This window comes from Pinus tabuliformis, chromosome 7 (genome assembly GCF_031772625.1).
Source record: "Pinus tabuliformis cultivar Carrire ecotype Pingquan chromosome 7, CPIR1, whole genome shotgun sequence".
NCBI classification, from domain to species: Eukaryota; Viridiplantae; Streptophyta; class Pinopsida; order Pinales; family Pinaceae; genus Pinus; species Pinus tabuliformis.
The window spans coordinates 691,580,910-691,598,325 of NC_142293.1; the positions used below are offsets into that span (position 1 = coordinate 691,580,910).

Genomic DNA, 17,416 nt, shown 5'->3' on the forward strand with positions numbered 1-17,416 from the left:
GGATGGTTCTCGAGACCACCCTTACGCTCTCTAGGTCTAACCCATTAGGTCCAACACACAGCAGCCATCCTATGGTTGATCTACCTCTAAGGAATCTGACAGCTCAGGTGCTCCAGTGCACGACTACACCTACTTGTTAATTCACACTAACTCTTGGTAAGATATTTTTTCGCCTATTCATACATTTATTTCATTTATGGCATTACATAAATGTTTAATGGAAATATTGCAATGTGATTTGATTTCATTCACAAAAATTAGACCCCTCCCCGCAGAAGGATTCAATGCACCATGACAACATTTAATAGGATGGATGGTTCTCGAGACCACCCATATGCTCTCCAGGTGTAACCCATTAGGTCTGACACATAATAGCCATGCTATGGTTGATCTACCCCCAAGGAATTCGATGGCTCAGGCGCTCCAGCGCATGGTTAGGGTAACTACCAGAGGGAGAAAGGGTTAGCATGATCATTCGTTGTTCTGTTGGGTTGAGAGGGAAGCTCTGTAACTCCCTTGCACCTCTGCCTCCTACAACCATAACTTAGCCTATTTGCTACCGTAGTCATCCACAGGTGTTATTTTAATGGTCCTCTTTCAAGTTTCCTTGGTGGCCGACACCGCTCACTGTGTTGTCCCTGAGGTATCTTGTGCGAAGGGTTACCCTCGATTCCTTTTCCCACCGTGGGACATTTCCAACTTTAACCATGAAGGGCAGCCACAACTTTGATGGGTTAGGTCTTCGCTTGCTGGTGATGGTGCCTTCCTTGGAGGCTACCTTTCTCACGACAGAGTAAGTAAGGGTTTTATCCTTTACTATATCAAAGTTACATATTTACTATCATTTCCTTTTTCATGCAACATTTAACCCATGTTACACTTTATGGTAGGTAGCTCGGTTACTCTCCTCGTGGGTGGTAATGGAGGACAGTGCTAGGTTTTGACAGTGACCAAACTCCAGGGTCTGCTAGGTTGGTTTTTGGCTAAAATACCATTAGAAGTGTTAAGAGCATTCCTCTATTCTTCAGCTAAAAAATGTTATCGTTGGAGTCGAAGTGTTTTGGTCATTTTGGAACCCTCTTCTATGTGTTGGTTGTTTTATTAAATTATATGTAACTCAACTTTAAGTTTTAGATAAAAGGAGTTTTCTCCCGGTTGTAGGTCATGGTCTACTCTGAGCGATAAGCTTGTATAGTTTTGGGGAAAGAACCCTCGTTATTTATGCAAACAACGTATGTCTTTGTATGTTATGCATTCGTATAGTCTACAATTAATAGTCCTGTAATTTAATGGAAGTAGTTTGCACTCTGTTAATCTCCCTTTTCAAGTTAATATACCCGTATTGGAATAATGCTTTGCTTAATAATTAAAGTGGTAGGTTCTTGAATGCTTATTTTACACCTGTAAAATGAATTGCCCGCAACCCTACAGGAAGGGTGCGATTTAATTGTTGTATAGTGGTTACAGGAAAATTAAATCTTGTTGTGATAAAAGAAGAAGCCATGTTATTATGTGATGTCTGACTTAGCCAGAAGTTTTGTGCTTACTGTACGAAATAGTAAATTATGCAAAATTGCTTGCTCTAAATTATTTACTGCGTAGAAGTAATTACTGTGTGAAACTGCATTCATTTCAGCAAAGAGAAAAGTAGGAACGGGAAAAACCTCACCATATGTGAATTTCAATAAGATAATGAAAATAGAAACTAAATGAAAGTGAAAGGTTCTTCTCTTTTGAAATTTTGTATTGATTGTTAATTACTAAAATAAAACAAGAGAATTAACTAAGTAGTGTATGGGCTATTACTTTATTTTGTGCAAGTGCAAACCTATCACGGTACAAGTTAATGGGAGAGCACGACATTAGGGTCATTGTAGCTGAAGACTTATTGTATGGTTTCAGGAAGAGAGAACCCTCACCCATTAATGGAGAAAAGAACTAGCATTCTAGTAATCAGTATAGGAAATAAAAAATGTAAGAATAACTCATAGAGAAAGGTTCATGAAACTGAGTCTGCTGCATGGGTTAGCTAGAGGCCAAGCTATTACACTAGCCTCCTAGCAGTCCTAGATCGGAGACCAATTCTACGTGCGGAGATAAGCCTTTAAAAAATTGACAAATTAAATGGTGCACCGTTAAGCCACAATTATCATAAGTTTCATATAAACATATAAACTTTGTAACTATATTGAAGTTACTTTGTAACTTTGTAACTATATTTCCACAGGCGAGGGTGCCTCCTAGCTATCTTAGGCACTCCAGGTGTGGTACTTGTGTAAACTCTTGCTCACAATAAAGGGTTTTTAATTTTTGGCTACTTGTTAATGGCAACAACAGGGTTGCAGGTGCCATGGCTTGGTTTTTAATGTTCTGTAATTTTTTTTTAAAAGACTTGTTAATGGCAACAACAGGGTTGCAGGTGCCATGGCTTGGTTTTTAATGTTCTGTAATTTTTTTTTAAAAGACTCATGTAAGATCAACTAAGACTCTTAATTACATTTTGGAGACGATTCTTCTATGAAGAAACTGGTTCTTTCATTCACACTAATATTATTATTCTATGAAAATATTATGTTCCTGCGCACAGAATTTTTGTGGTTTCTTCTTAAGAATATATGTATCCTTGCTTTAAACTGTTTCTTTGCATTCAGGGTTCCTTCAATTAGGATCCTCGTGCAGAGTCGAAGGTATTCGACCAGCATTGTTAGCTTACCTGAGTTATTTTATAGACTTTCAAAATGAAGTATTTTTGGACATATACATATATCTCCTCATAGATTACTAACCAATTATTTTATATGTTTTTTTTAACAATAATAAAAGTCAATTCACATTAATAGCTAGTGCACTGAAGAGCTAGTATTATCTTATAGAGTTAGTTGTTATAGTAGTACTACAACTTAAGTACACGTAGGCATGACCTTCAATCGTTCCTACCTGCAGGCATGACCCTCTTCGCCTCGGAACACGAGTTCCAACAACACCTTCCCATAACCACCTGTCAGAAACAGGAGAGGAGTCTGACAGAAGGGAGGCCTTTCTGAGTAGAACCAGTTAGAGCTAGAAGCGCTCTAGTTAGAACCCTAGTGCACTGCAGGAAATGATCTGCTGGATGCATTCTTTTATGACGAATAAGAATGGACATTATCATTTTGATTTAGTTTACTATTATAATTTACAACACTTGTTATAATCAGTACCATTCAACTATTCAACTAGGAATTACATGGCAATTCATATTTTCAATAGAAAATACATAGGAATTACATTCCAATTCATACTTTCAATAGAAAATATCGTTCAATTGTGTTACTCGTTTGAAGAGAGACAACCACTCTATTATTCCTCTGCAACGCCAATCTTTTGAAGCACACCCCACCCACACAATTCTATTGTAGCAGTAAAGTCCAACAAACAAGAACACAACAAACCAAACTTCCATAAAATATGAAATTCCGCACGCATGCAAGTGGTCTTAGCATCCACGATGATGGCAACCGTTTTGCAATCCACCCCCACCTCACCCATTTTAGCATCCACTTCTATAAACAATAATTAGTAAAAACTAGTACAAGTAGTCATTAACCTTTGCGGTTTTTTTTTAACTTTTAATAACTTTTATGATAGTAAATTACTTTTAATAATTTACTTATAACAGAGTAAATTGACTTTTTAAAGGCTGAGTGTAGCTTGAATGCGGGACGTATTCTGGTTTATTGTGGCTTTGAATAAGGAAAAAGTTTGTTTGTTCGACCTTCGTCATGGAATTTATGGAAGCCAAATATAGTAAGATTTGTTTCAAAATAAATTCTCGGATTTTCATTATAAAAAAAATAGTAACATTTAACTTTAACGTGTTTTTTTTAACTTTGAATAAATTTTACCATTGTAAATTACTTTTAATAATAGTAAATTAATAACACGGTAACATTTAACTTTAACGTGTTCTTTTTAACTTTGAATAACTTTTACCATAGTAAAGTATTTTTAATAATTTACTTCTAACATAGTAAATTTAGTTTTTAGTTTTTAAAGGCTGAGTCTAGGTTGAATGCTTTGTTGGAGGTATTCAACTTTATTCCAGTTCACTCTAGTAAAATTCTATCTTGAAATAATGAAAAAGGTGGTTTATTCATCAACTAACTTTTCGTTAAAAATTATAAAAGTGAAATTATATTTTACGAAATATTCATTAATTAAATTTGAAAAGGTGTTAACGCTGCCGCCAACAATAAATCTTGCCACCTGTTTCATCCTTTTATTTTCCCTTTTTGTAGCCATCAATTAAACACTCAGAGGAAGAATATGTTGGGCTGGGCATATTCGCTATTCATCAAATCCATTCATCGATTATCAATACAAAACAAAATTCAACCGACTCTCTTCCACCAAAAATTCACATATATATGCCTATCTAAGAATTATGGTGTAGTCTAATTTATAGATGAAATGATATTTTCATGATATTTTTTCTAACCAAAATCTCGAAGAGACTATTTCATCTATAATTTAAACTACACCTTTCATTATTATCACTTAAACATATCATAAAATTAGAAGTTGAAATTGAAATATTAACTAATTTAATTACTTTATTGAAAATGTTATTAAAAATGAAGTTGAATTGTTTCACTACTTTAATTATTTCATAATTATTAATTTATTAAAATGTTTTAAAAAATGAAATTGAAATTCCATAATGGGGGTGAAAATGTGAAAGGGAAGAGGATTGGAGGGCAAGCCCACCACCTTGTGAAGGGGATGAGCATTAATGAAGGAGGTGGCATGGCCCACCACATGTGTTATAGACCATTTTGTCACATCCAATTAGTGAGCCTCCTGATGGGATTAATCAAAATCCTATTCCCCCTTCTTGCACAAAGACCTAAGCATGTTCCCTTCATCCCCCAAAGTTTAGCCTTAAAATTCATCATCTGAGCCAGTTTGAGGACCAACGCTCCCTGTATGCTTATTGGGGTGCGATCACCTACAGGTTTCTCCACTATGGCCTGCGTTGGTTACCAACAGGTTTCTCCCGTTTTCACCTGCGTTGTTTCTAGAAATCTGGGAGAATGATCAGGATTCCAGAAGCTTCCCCTTCTAAGAGTTTCTAGACGTTGTTTCAGCTACTTACCTTGGATAAAAAATTCACATCCTATCCTTCCCTACTTTGGAGTTTTCACCACTTATCCTTTGATCCTATCCCTCCATCAAAAGTGGATCTAAAAACCTTAGATTGGTAATTGGATAAGAACTCCCAACTTACCCTACTTCTCTATATATTCCTAGCCTTCTTTTTGGTTGGGAGTTTGCTTTTTGAGAGTGATTTTGCCCTTATGTTGTAGTAGTGAGTGGTTATCATCTCATGCATTTAGGGTGATTGGAGGTAAATATTGTGGCAAGGAAAGGATAAGTCAACAACTTGGAGGAGCTCTTCTACAAGATCAACTGCTACTTATGGTTATAATCTCCTTTCATTTATATTAATGCAAATAATTCATTTTTTCATATATGTGATGTTGTTATTTCACTTATTTTAATACCTTGTTGATCTATTGAATGAAGAACATAAATGATACTACATAGATCTCATAGTTTCCTGGCTTGTGTTATATCACTGTGTAGGTTCTAATTTTGACATTCAGATATGGAATTGGAGCTTCCAAGCTAAATAAGGAGTGAAGTGTTGCGAAGGATTCCAGGTAGGCCTCACTCTGTCATCTATTTACTTTAAGGAAAAACATTGTGTTCCTTGTCTCTCTGTTTTTCTAGGTTAGCCACCAACCGGGGAGATACTTTTTGTTTGCAATCATAAATCTCATATAACAAATTGGTGACTCAACTGGGGAACAAATAATTCCCTTGGTGGTTTCCTTGTCCATTGTGTTTGATTACCTCCTTGACAAACCTTTGTTGCATTGGTCCCTATTTTTGCTTAAATGTTTCCTTGGTTATTGAGCATCTCTTTGGTCAGCTTACTTCCGGCTGAACTTCCCTGAGTCTTTGAGTGTCTTGTGGTCTCTCTAAAGCCTCAATTTAGTTTTCATTTGTGTTGTTTTCCTTTGGTAATAATTGGCTTTCATTTTTATTTGTTCTTATCATTTGGTCGCTTGCAAAATGATTTCATTTTATTGTTGATCGCTTGGATGAATTATTGTTTTAGTCCTTATTTTGAAAAGTGTAATTGAATCAATAACCTTTGCATCTTAGTTTTCTTCCTTTCTAAAATTAAGTGTGGTCAAAAGAAAAAATATTTGCATTTGCATCTAGGGTTTTGTGTGAATTGTGTATGAGTTTTAATCGCCTTTGAGTGTCATCTCTTTTGATTTTTGGAATTTTCACCCAATTTCAGATTGAGTCCTCTATTTTGAAGAATTCTCTTACATAGATCACATTTTCATAGTTAGAATTCTCATTTTCATAGCAGGAAAGGAAATTATGCATAGATTACATTTGCATAGTTTTCAGGGGAATCATGCATATATTACATTGCATGGTCTGGCATATTTTAATGCTTTGAATTAAATTGGAATAGTGAAATTGAAAGACATAGTTAGGAAGCTCTTGTTGGCCGCATATTCGATTGTTGCATCATTGTTTGCACCTCGTCCCTACACTAGATAGCTTTCATCGAAAATGAAAAGAGTTATTTTTCTCATATTAGTTGCATCATAAGCGTGCTCAGGTGACATCAAGTTTTGAGCCTCGAAACTAAAATATAATTCAAGATAAACAGTAAAATTTATTGAATCAACCTAAGGAGAATTTGTAACTTTAACACAAATTTTTAGAGTTCTAGGCTAGAGACATGTTCCTGTGTCGTTAAACGTAGGAGATATTGTTGTTTTCCAGCGTTTCATCCTAGGGGTGAAATCTCATTCGACGTACATAAGTGCATAGGATCTTTCTCCACATACTTGTAGGTATATAGGATGACACTCCATACACGAAAAGTATATGGGAATACTCTCATCAAGCGGTTACACATTAGACAACACTACTACAGACTACACTGCCATGTACCATCGATTATATTTTGGGAGTCCCCTATAGGTTGTTATCCATCCATAGGTAACCAAGTCAGCTTCCTTGTATATGTGATACATCGAACACAACATTTGAGGAAATTTATTGCATGTACATTAAGTTATTGGTTTGAAAAGGTGTATATTGGAGTTCATGGTTGCTTGGTATACCTTTATGCCTAGTTACCCCTTTATTTTGTTTGTGTCTTTAATTTCTAAAATCGACTACTTGACAGTGCAACAAAATCCTCCTCGTGGAAAAAATCCTTAGTGGATCTTAGGTTGAGAGTCTATCAATCAAGGAAACCCTCTGATGGGAATCCTTGTCCTTTTCCTTCTTTTGAAAATATTGGTGCTTCATATATGGAAATGTTGTCCCTTCTTGGATTTACCATTGGTTTTCCAGTTTGGTTAGTTTTTACCCTTATGGTTCAAAATGTCCAAACTCCTTCTCAACTGAGTTCTCCTCCACTTAAACAACATCAACCTCATGCTGATCCTAAAGTTGATCCTTTGCCTACTTCACCTATTGTTTCTTTATCCGTTTATTCCTCTTCTCCTGGTGAAAGTCTTGATTATAATAACCAAGAAGCTAAGAAGAATAAGAAAAGGACAAAGAAGAAGAAGCAAAATAAGTAGGGGGGAAACCAAGCAACCATTGCTACAAACACAACTAGTATGGAAAATCCTTCCAATCAGCCCCGTAAAGTTAAATTCCCTTGCAAGTTATGTAAGGGTGGCCACCTTCTTAGAGATTGTACTGGTATTCCCAAGATATTAGAAATGTGGTCGACAGGCTCACATCGGCCTTTGTCGTCAGCTTCTGGAGATCATGCTCGTGACAAACCCTCAACTAGTGATAGTAAGGTCCATGGGAAAAAGGGTAAAGTCAAATTTACCTATAAGTTATGTGAAGGGAGTCATCCTATTCACCTTTTTCCTTATGTGGATGAAGCTTAAAAAGTGTTGGAAAATCTTACAACTTCTCAGCCACGACTTCCAGTTGATTAACGGAAGATTTCTCCCAATCCTCCACTAGTTGATGAAGTGATTGATCAGAATCCATATCCATTCAATTCCACTCTCTCTGAACATGAATCCCATAAGTACGTTCTCGACCAACCATTGGTTGAGAAAATGGTTGAGTTGATTCCACCTTCATTTGATCGTACTTTTCCCGTAAAGAGTGAACTTCATACTACTTAGGTTCTTTTCATTTCTTCAAATTCTAATGAACTTGAAGGCATTCCTCCCATTCCAACGGCATATGGGGGGAATGTTCTCGTCCCACAACACAGGAGAGAATTTCTCCTATTCCCATAATGTAAGGGGTAAGTTATCCCATTCCCATGGCACCCCCTCCAAGTAGCATGGTCACTTCCTTTGATTGGAGTCGACTAGTAGGATATTATATTCATCCATACGTGTCGTTCCTGATCATAGCACAAGCTTATAATTTGGTTGTACTTAACACAATCATAGATGAAGGTGCATCTGTTAGTATCATGTCCTCAATGACTTGGAAAGATTTAGGTTCTCCACAACTTGTGCTCCTTAACTAGAATTTGTTAGCCTTTAATAGAGGAACAAGTCAACCATTAGGGATCCTTCCTCAGTTTCCTATTACTTTGGGATGAAATAATGTCTATATCAATGTGACGGTAGTCCAAGGCCCTTTGGGTTTGAATTTAATCTTGGTTGTGACTATGCTTATGTCATGGGAGCTCTTGCCTCTTCACTCTTTCAAGTGATGTGTTTCCCACATGAAGGAAGAATCGTGACCATTGATCAGATTTCATTCGTTGGTCCTAATTTGAATCCAAATCAACCAGCTTCCCTAAATGGTCCTTATATGCAAACGATATCTCCCTCGCCACAAATAAATTATGTGGCAACATGTTCCATACCCGCGTCCACTGATGATCTACTAGGTGATGTATTGCATCATTTACTGGGGGCACTATAGTCTGATCTGTCCATTCGATCCTTTGATCCATTCTAGAGTGTTGTTCTCCCATATTATGAGAACCTCTTGGAATCATGGTCTCTTGGAGGTCATGATTTGATTTCGGAGTATAATTCCTTTTCATGTGTCAAGCTCTTTAAAAAATGAAACAAGGTGTCGGAGAAGAGTTCCTTTTCTTGTGTCAAGCTCCTTAAAAATAGAAACAAGGTACTAGAGCATAGTTCCTTTTATTGTGTCAAGCTCCTTAAAAATTGAAACAAGACCCTGTAGCAGAGTTCCTTTTCTTGTGTCAAGCTCATTAAAAAATGAAACAAGCTCTTATGAGGATTGTTATTTTACTATGTCAACCTCACTAAAAAATGAAATAGGTTCCTATGAGCATAGTTCTTTTTCTATATCAAGCTCATTAAAAAATGAAACAAATCCCCTTTCAATTAGAGTCTTTGATTAGATCTCGTAAATTCTCAGTCGAGTCTTTCACTTGATCTCGTAAATGAACCTTCATTCCATCCACCTATTAGTACCCAGTAGTCTACTTAGGTGCATGAAATGAAGCTTGGGGGGCATGTACCTCAAATTGAGTCATTATGTTGGGGGCATGCAAACTTATTTCAAGCATAGTTTCACATGTTTCAAGCTTGTGTAAAAATGAAACCAATTTCAAGCATAGTTTCCCATGTTTCAAGATTTTGTAAAAATGAAACCATTCCCATTTTATCCCTTGGGATTTCCATTTATATCAGCCTATTTATGTCAGATGAGCCTTGTTTTTCTCATTCCATTATCACCATCTACTTGGCTGATCATACACTTTCACTTGGTTTTTTACCCTTTCCTAAGGACCCACTATGATGAGTGGTCTTATTAGCTAGCCTCTTGACCTTTGCATATTCTGAGTAGTTCCATCATGACCAGAACCAATTTCTACCCTTTATACCACTCGTTCATCTAAGAGGAGTTCTCTTTTAGCTCTTTTTCAGACTCCCAAAACATGAAAATATTTTTGAGCACTTGTTTTTTCAGTCGTAAAATTAAATGAAAAGATGTCTCCTCAGTATAAGTTTAACCCTTTTCTGGATTGATATAGACTAGTTACAAAAAAGGAATACCTTGGTCGAACGTGGCTAAGAGGTTCTCTTGGGTATTGTTTTTTATCTTTCCAGACCTAAGGGACTACCTACAAAAAGGGACATTTGGAGTTTTCTTTTTCGCCTCTTTTTCAAACTCTCTAAACATGAAAAAGATGTCAAGTTTTACCTTTGTTGGACTCGTAAAAAAAATCAAACATCGATGGACTCGTCGATCATGATGGGGCCGAACCACTCCTTCTCAAGGTTCATTAAATATACTTGGAGTGATTAATCCAAAGGATGAACTTACAAATCAAGCATATGTTATCTCCTCGAGCTTGTTAAAAAAGAAATAGGTATTGGCCAGTATGGTTGGGGAAATTGGGAAAACAAAGGATTCCATTTTTCTAATGGTAGTGAGTCACTCTTGAACATGAGTCACTCTTGAACATGACACTCTTCCACTTCATCTCCATGGCTATTGGGTTGGGTAATATGCTTGTATTTTGGTTATCATACCATTTTCAGAACCTCCATTTTCAGTTTTGGGTCAATGCTGCCAACTCCATTCACTGTCGTCGGTGTGTTGAAGAGAATTCATTAAATTGATCTCTATTACAATACTCTTAAGCCTTCATTTAATGTTTGCCTTTCCTGATCCAATTCCATATCAACATCATTATGATCATTTTGTCTCAAACTTGCTACTCACTTCATGTCGTTGATGGGGGATACATCAAGGCCCTCTTGCGATAGATCTCTTCCTGTCGACATTAGCACATCATTTAGGAAGTTGACTTAGAAACACACCTTTTGTAACTTTGTGCTTGCATACATCAATCACAATTCTCCTTGATCTCAGCGATAGGTTTATATCAATGGCCTTCGACCGAAATATTCTGTGCAGTGTTTGACATCAACTCATTCATTCACACCATGCAGATTATACTATAGTACCTTGAGAGCCATTAGCATCATCACTGTTTTCTCTCGCATTCGTTAATGACTTACATCATTGACCAGTAATCAGATGGTGTCTACCATGTTCGACTTCAACTCATTTATTCACATGCTTAGACTCGTACATTAGTTGGTTGTGTGAACAAGATAGAAGACCCCAGATCTTATTTCATCCATCCAGGCTGTGATTTCAGGAGATATACAAAGATCACAATTTACGATGGCCATGATCATATAAACATCCATCTAGTCATGGGTCCACCAGTTGCATCTGTGGACGCGTCATTTTATCATTGTACATTTTATGTTATCTTATGAGATGAGTATGGGTATGTATCCCTCAGTGAACAAAGATGTCGTGTTGTAAATTTATTGTAAAAGATGAAGCTCGTCGGTTGTCCTTGATTCCAACTTGTCACAAGATAAAGCACTTCAGTCATCATTCATCATCTCTGACTTTCCACTTTAGGGGGCATTCTGTTATAGGCCATTTTGTCACACCTGATTAGTGAGCCTCCTAATGGGATCAATCAAAATCCTATTCCCCCTTGTCACCATCTTGCACACAACCCTAATCATGTTCCCTTCATCCCACAGAGTTTCAGCCCCAAACTGCTTCATCTAAGCCAGTTTGAGGACCAATGATCCTTGTATGCCTACTGGGGTGCGATCACCTACAAGTTGCTCCACTGTAGCCTGTGTTGGTCACCAACAGGTTTATCCCCTTTGCACCTGTGTTGATTCTATAAATTTGGGAGAATGATCGAGATTCTGGAAGCTTCCCCTTCTAGGAGTCTCCAGAATTTGTTTCAACTACTTACCTTGGATAAAACATTCGGATCCTATCCTTCCCTACTTTGGAGTTTTCACCACTTATTCTTTGATCCTATCCCTCCATCAAAGGTGGATCTCAAAAATTTAGATTGGTAATTGCATAAGAACTCCAAACTTATCCTACTTCTCTATATATTCCCAACCTTCTATGTGGTTTGGGGTTTGCTTTTGGAGAGATATTTTTCCCTTATGTTGTTGTAGTGAGTAGCTATCATCTCATGCATTTACGATGATTGGAGGTGCATATTGTGGCAAGGAAAGGACAATTCAACAACTTGGAGGATCTCTTCTACAAGATCAAGTGCTACTTATGGTTGTAATCTCCTTCCACTTATAAACGCAAATAATTCATTGTTTTCCTATATGTGATGTTGTCATTTCACTTATTTCAATACCATGTTGATCTATTGAATGAAGTACTTAGATGATACTGCATAGATCTCATAGTTTCTTGGCTTGTGTTATCTGACTATGCAGGTTCTAATTTTAGCATTCAGAGATGGAATTGGAGCTTACAAGATAAAGAAGGAGTGAAGTGTGTGAAGGATTCTAGGTAGGCCTCACTCTATCATCTATATACTTCAATGAAAAGAATTGTGTTCCTTGTCTTTCTGTTGTTCTAGGTTAGCCACTAACCTAGGGGAGATACTTTTGTTCCATAATCGTAAATACCATATAGAAACATGTATGCACAAGCATGCAATCACTAGGTGTGAGAGTTAATATGGTTCAAGGGAAAAAGCCTGTGAGGTTGTTGTGACAAACTTAGTTACCCTTTTTCATTTTATTGTAAATTAAATAAATTAATGGGTTGAGTTAGGGATACAGATTCCAGAGTTGAGGTGGAGGGAGGAGGTTGCTTGGGATGTTGACTTGTTTGGTGGCATCAAGGGAGGCTGATATGTAAGCATAAAGGATAGGTTGAAAAATATCAGGGAAAAAGGATTATGTGGCACCATGATGATTGACCCCAAGTTTTTGGCAAATATACATAAGAAAACTAAGAATGACAAAGCAAAGCCAACAAAAAAAATGAGAGAGATAGTGAACAACTAGCATGATCTCACGAGGTGAAGAGATCTTAGCGAGGCTGGAAAAAATATGGGAGAAAATATGCACCGCAAGAAAATCAAAGGAGAATTTGGACTCTCTAGATGGAAAGAGGGGGCTTGAGAAGAATTCGAGTGATTGGGACTCGACTTTATCTTACAAGTTTGGAGGTCGTGTACTAGAAATGGGGGGTTTCATATGTCAAGTTGGGAGGTATGTGACCACAAGGAAAAGCGGTTCATGGTACCTTGGAAGTAGTAGTATTTGAGGTTTACAACGATGAATATGAATCCAAAAGGTCTCGAGGGATCTATGCTCTGCCATGCTAATGTAATCATTATCTCCACGCTCGACGAAGTTGCTTGGTTATTAAACATGAGAGGAAATGATGTTGCATTCACTAGTGCATATGCATATTTAATTGCGGAACTAGATTTGATGACACTATTCATTGATAACTAAAATATTTTTCTTGAAGTCATGATTCATCTTACCAGATCTAATGTTGTAGTGAAGCCTTATGAAACTCTTATTTCACATATAACTAGTTGGAGCTTGGAGGTTCAAGCTTGAGATGTTTGGCATAATTATCACTAGTGTTTTGGGAAGTTTTAGTGTCTACAGATAAACGCTTAAACCCCTAGACTAGTAGCTAAGTCTAGAACAACAGTTTAAAGAGTTATCTAATTTTCCTATGATCAATAGATTAAATAACGGGCAAAGAAGCCTACCTGTAGCCTTTGCTTGCTCCTTATCTCCCTTGGCTGATTTTGTCACTCCTCTCCGTACTTAATCCACTTGAAGAGTACCTACACACAGACATAAGACAACAACCAATCAAAGCATATGATAATGATCTATTGATTAAACATAGCATGGAATCAGGTAAATGATACACATATGAAAGCATAAATGAATAACACAAGCATATGGAAAAAGCTTTGAACACTTTATTACTAAAAGGAAGAGTTACAACCCATTGCTCGACTCAGCGTCACTCCTCCAGTTCAATCCCATCCTCTCCTACTAAACAAGAAAGACATTTTGACATCATTACAATACTTGAAATCAACTCAAGTCTCATAGTAATATTTCTAGCCAAGCTAGCCCCTAATCACTTAGATGAGTGGTATTTTTATTGGTGACTGAAGGAAGTTATGCCATAAATGGTGATAATGAATGCCCTCCCAAACTTAGAATTTAGTTCCATGGAGGAAGGGATAAAGGGATTGATGTTCCTTAACTCCCTTCCTCATCCAAATACGAGCTCAAAGGAGTAGATATACTTGGGAAACTTCTAGATGCATCCAATGGATAAGAATATTCCCAAATCCCAATGCACTTTTGCTCAAATTCACCCAGCGCAGGCCAAAGAGGGCTCAAGTGTGCTACATAGCACCTGATCAATGTATGGTTTGCATTGCAGCGCACCCTAATTAAGGCCTACCTACGCTGATCTTCTTAAAGGCAGTTTTTGGATGATAGATTTTAGTCATGAAACTTCTTGGGAAGCTAGGTATTTTGATGGTTGACTTCTTTAGGGAATGTAACAACTAAATTAGGGTTTGATGGGCCCTAATAGTACTGATATGTAGGTTGGGGTTGATGTGCCCAAATGGATCTGTAACAGTTGCCCCCTAAAGCATGAAGTCGTAAATATGTATGTCGAGTGAAATGCTTTATCATGTGGAGAGGAGGTTTCGAAGTGGAATGTGACCTGCATCAATTACAATACATATATCATGATAATTTGATTTTCCTCATGAACTTGCTGAGGGAAGGCATACCCATGCTTAGCTTATAAACTTTCATTACATGTGCAAATATAGTCATCTACAAATATAGACCCATGAATGGATGACCATGAATGCAAGGCCATTGTACATTAGATTTAGTACTCCTAAAAATATCGCAACCCAGATGGATGAAACTATATCTGGAGTCTTCAATCTCGTTCAATCTTTCATTCAAGTACAAGTATAATCATGTGAATAGGTGTTCTGAAGTCAAACATGGGAAGACATCGTCTGATTACCAGCCAATTATGTAAGTCGTTAACAACATGAGAGGAATCATCGATAATGATAATGACCCTCAAGGTACTACAATACATTTTACATGGTGTGAATAAATGATTTGATGTCAAACACCACACAAAGTCTTTTGGTCAAAGGTCAATGATGTTAACCTATCGCCGGAAGTGAGAAACCTACCATTGATGTATGCAAGCCTCAAGGTATTGAAGGGGTGTTTTTAAGTCAACTTCTTGGATAATGTGTTGATGTCGACAAGAAGTGACCCGTCGCAGGAGGGCCTTGATGTATCCCACATTAATGACACGAAACGAGGTAAATGATTTTGGAGATGAAAAATCGACTGACGACAAAAAGTTCCGGAATGGCGGTCATGAAAATGAAGGTTTATGGTATTGCAAAGGATGAAGTTTGAACTGAATGACTTCTCTTGAACATGTTGGTGACACTAAGATGAATTGGTAGAAATGACCCACAAAAAAGTAATGGATGGTATGATAGACCAACGGTATGATAATCATCAAGTTGAATGACCCAACCCACATAATCACGGTGATGAGGTGAAAGTGTCATGTTCAAGAGTGACTTGCTACCATAAAGTGTTTTCCCCTTTTTCCAATTTTCCCCAGTCATTTCTGACTAGTACTTCTTTATTTTTATCAAGCTTGAGGAGGATAACATATGCTTTTTTGTATAATTTCACTCTTCGGGTGAATCCATCGCTATTTGATGCTTTAATGAGTCTAGGGAAGGTGAAACTTGGTCTTGTCTAGAGGGACAAGTTTGTCGCTATTTGATGTTTTAATGAGTTTAACGACAAATATAACTCGGTCCTTTTCATGTTTAGAGAGTTTGAAAAGAGAAGAAAATGAAACTCCACCAATTCATTTTCGTAAATTAATCTCTCAAGTCTGAAAAAGCGTAAAATAATACAAGAGAGATATCATTTCCAATCCGTTAACGAGCTGGAAAGGACAAGCGCTTGGCAATGTTTTCATGTTTAGAGAATCTGAAAAGAGCTTAAAGAGGACTCAATTTTCAGGAACGATTGGTTTCTAGGATAGCATCTGGTTCTGGTGATGTTGAAACTTCTAAAAACATGTTGATTGATGTGAAGAGGCTGGCTAATAAGACCATTCATTACAACTATCCCTCAAAAAGGGTAAAACAACCAAGTGAAAGCGTATGATCAGCCAAAGGGATGGTGGCGATGGGATGAAAACAACCAAGGCTCATCTGATGAAAGAGGTTGATAGAATGGCAATCACGAGGGTTAAAAATGGAAATGGGTTCATTTTTACACAAGCTTGAACCATAGGGAACTATGCTTGGATTCAATTTCATGTTTATACAAGCTTGAAATGAAAAACTATGCTTGAATTTAGTTTCATGTTTACACAAGCTTGAAATGAAAAAACTATGCTTGAGATTGGTTTACATGCCCCCAGCATGATGAAAGGGAGAGTCTCCTGTAACCAGATGGAAGTCACTGCGGTGAAGCAGGACGGTTATCCAACAGCTTTTTGGCTTCGTCCAGATAGGGACAAAGGTGAATGGGGTGATTCCCTTCACATAACCTACAGGGAAACTTAACTTTACCACTAGGTGCATGCCCCCCAAGCTTCATTACATTCACTTAAGTAGACTACTCGTGGCTATCAGGTGGATGGAATGAAGGTTCATTTACGAGATCAAGTGAAAGACTCGACTAGGATTTTACGAGATCTACTCAAATACTTGACTTGGAACTTTGATCCAAGGGACCTTGTTTCATTTTTAAATGAGCTTGACACAAGACAAGGTACTCTGCTCAGATTCCTTGTTTCATTTTTTAACGAGCTTGACATAAGACAAGGAACTATGCTCATCGACCTGTTTCATTTTTTAACAAGGTTGAAAAAGTAAAATAACTATCCTCATATTCCTTGTTTCATTTTTTAACGAGGTTGACATAAGACAAAGAACTATCCTCATAGGCTTGTTTCATTTTTTAATGAGGTTGAAACAGTAAAAGAACTATCCTCATACTCCTTGTTTCATTTTTTAATGAGGTTGACACAGCACCAGGAATTGTCCTCGTGGTTCGATCACAACCCATAAGAGGTCATGAAGAAGAGATCTGGTTCCAATGCCCCCAGTACATGATGTACAACATCACTGAATTGATCGTCAATTGATGTAAGTATGGAATGGGTTGCCACATAATTAACCTGTGGTAGGGATGATACCATTGGTACAAAAGGACCATTTAGGGAAGATGGTTGACTAGGAGCCATATTTGGACTGGGAAATGAAAGCTGGTCAATGGTGACAATCCTGCCTTCATGCGGGAAACAAATCACTTGAAAGAGTGTTGAAACAATAGCTCCCATGTCATAAACATAGTCACACCCTAGAAGTAAATTGTAATCTAAAGGGCCTGGGACTACCATCACGTTCAGATAAATGAATTTTCCTCCCAAAGTAATAGGTAAATGA

General features: G+C 37.2%; 1 long non-coding RNA gene across 1 annotated transcript; it reads left to right on the forward strand.

Annotated features, from left to right (window-relative positions):
- Positions 1-311: 311 nt before the first annotated feature.
- Positions 312-1,250, forward strand: LOC149249378 (uncharacterized). The gene is made up of 2 exons (XR_016265849.1): positions 312-793; positions 895-1,250. It is a non-coding gene; the product is annotated as an uncharacterized LOC149249378 (long non-coding RNA).
- The last annotated feature ends 16,166 nt before the right edge of the window (positions 1,251-17,416 follow it).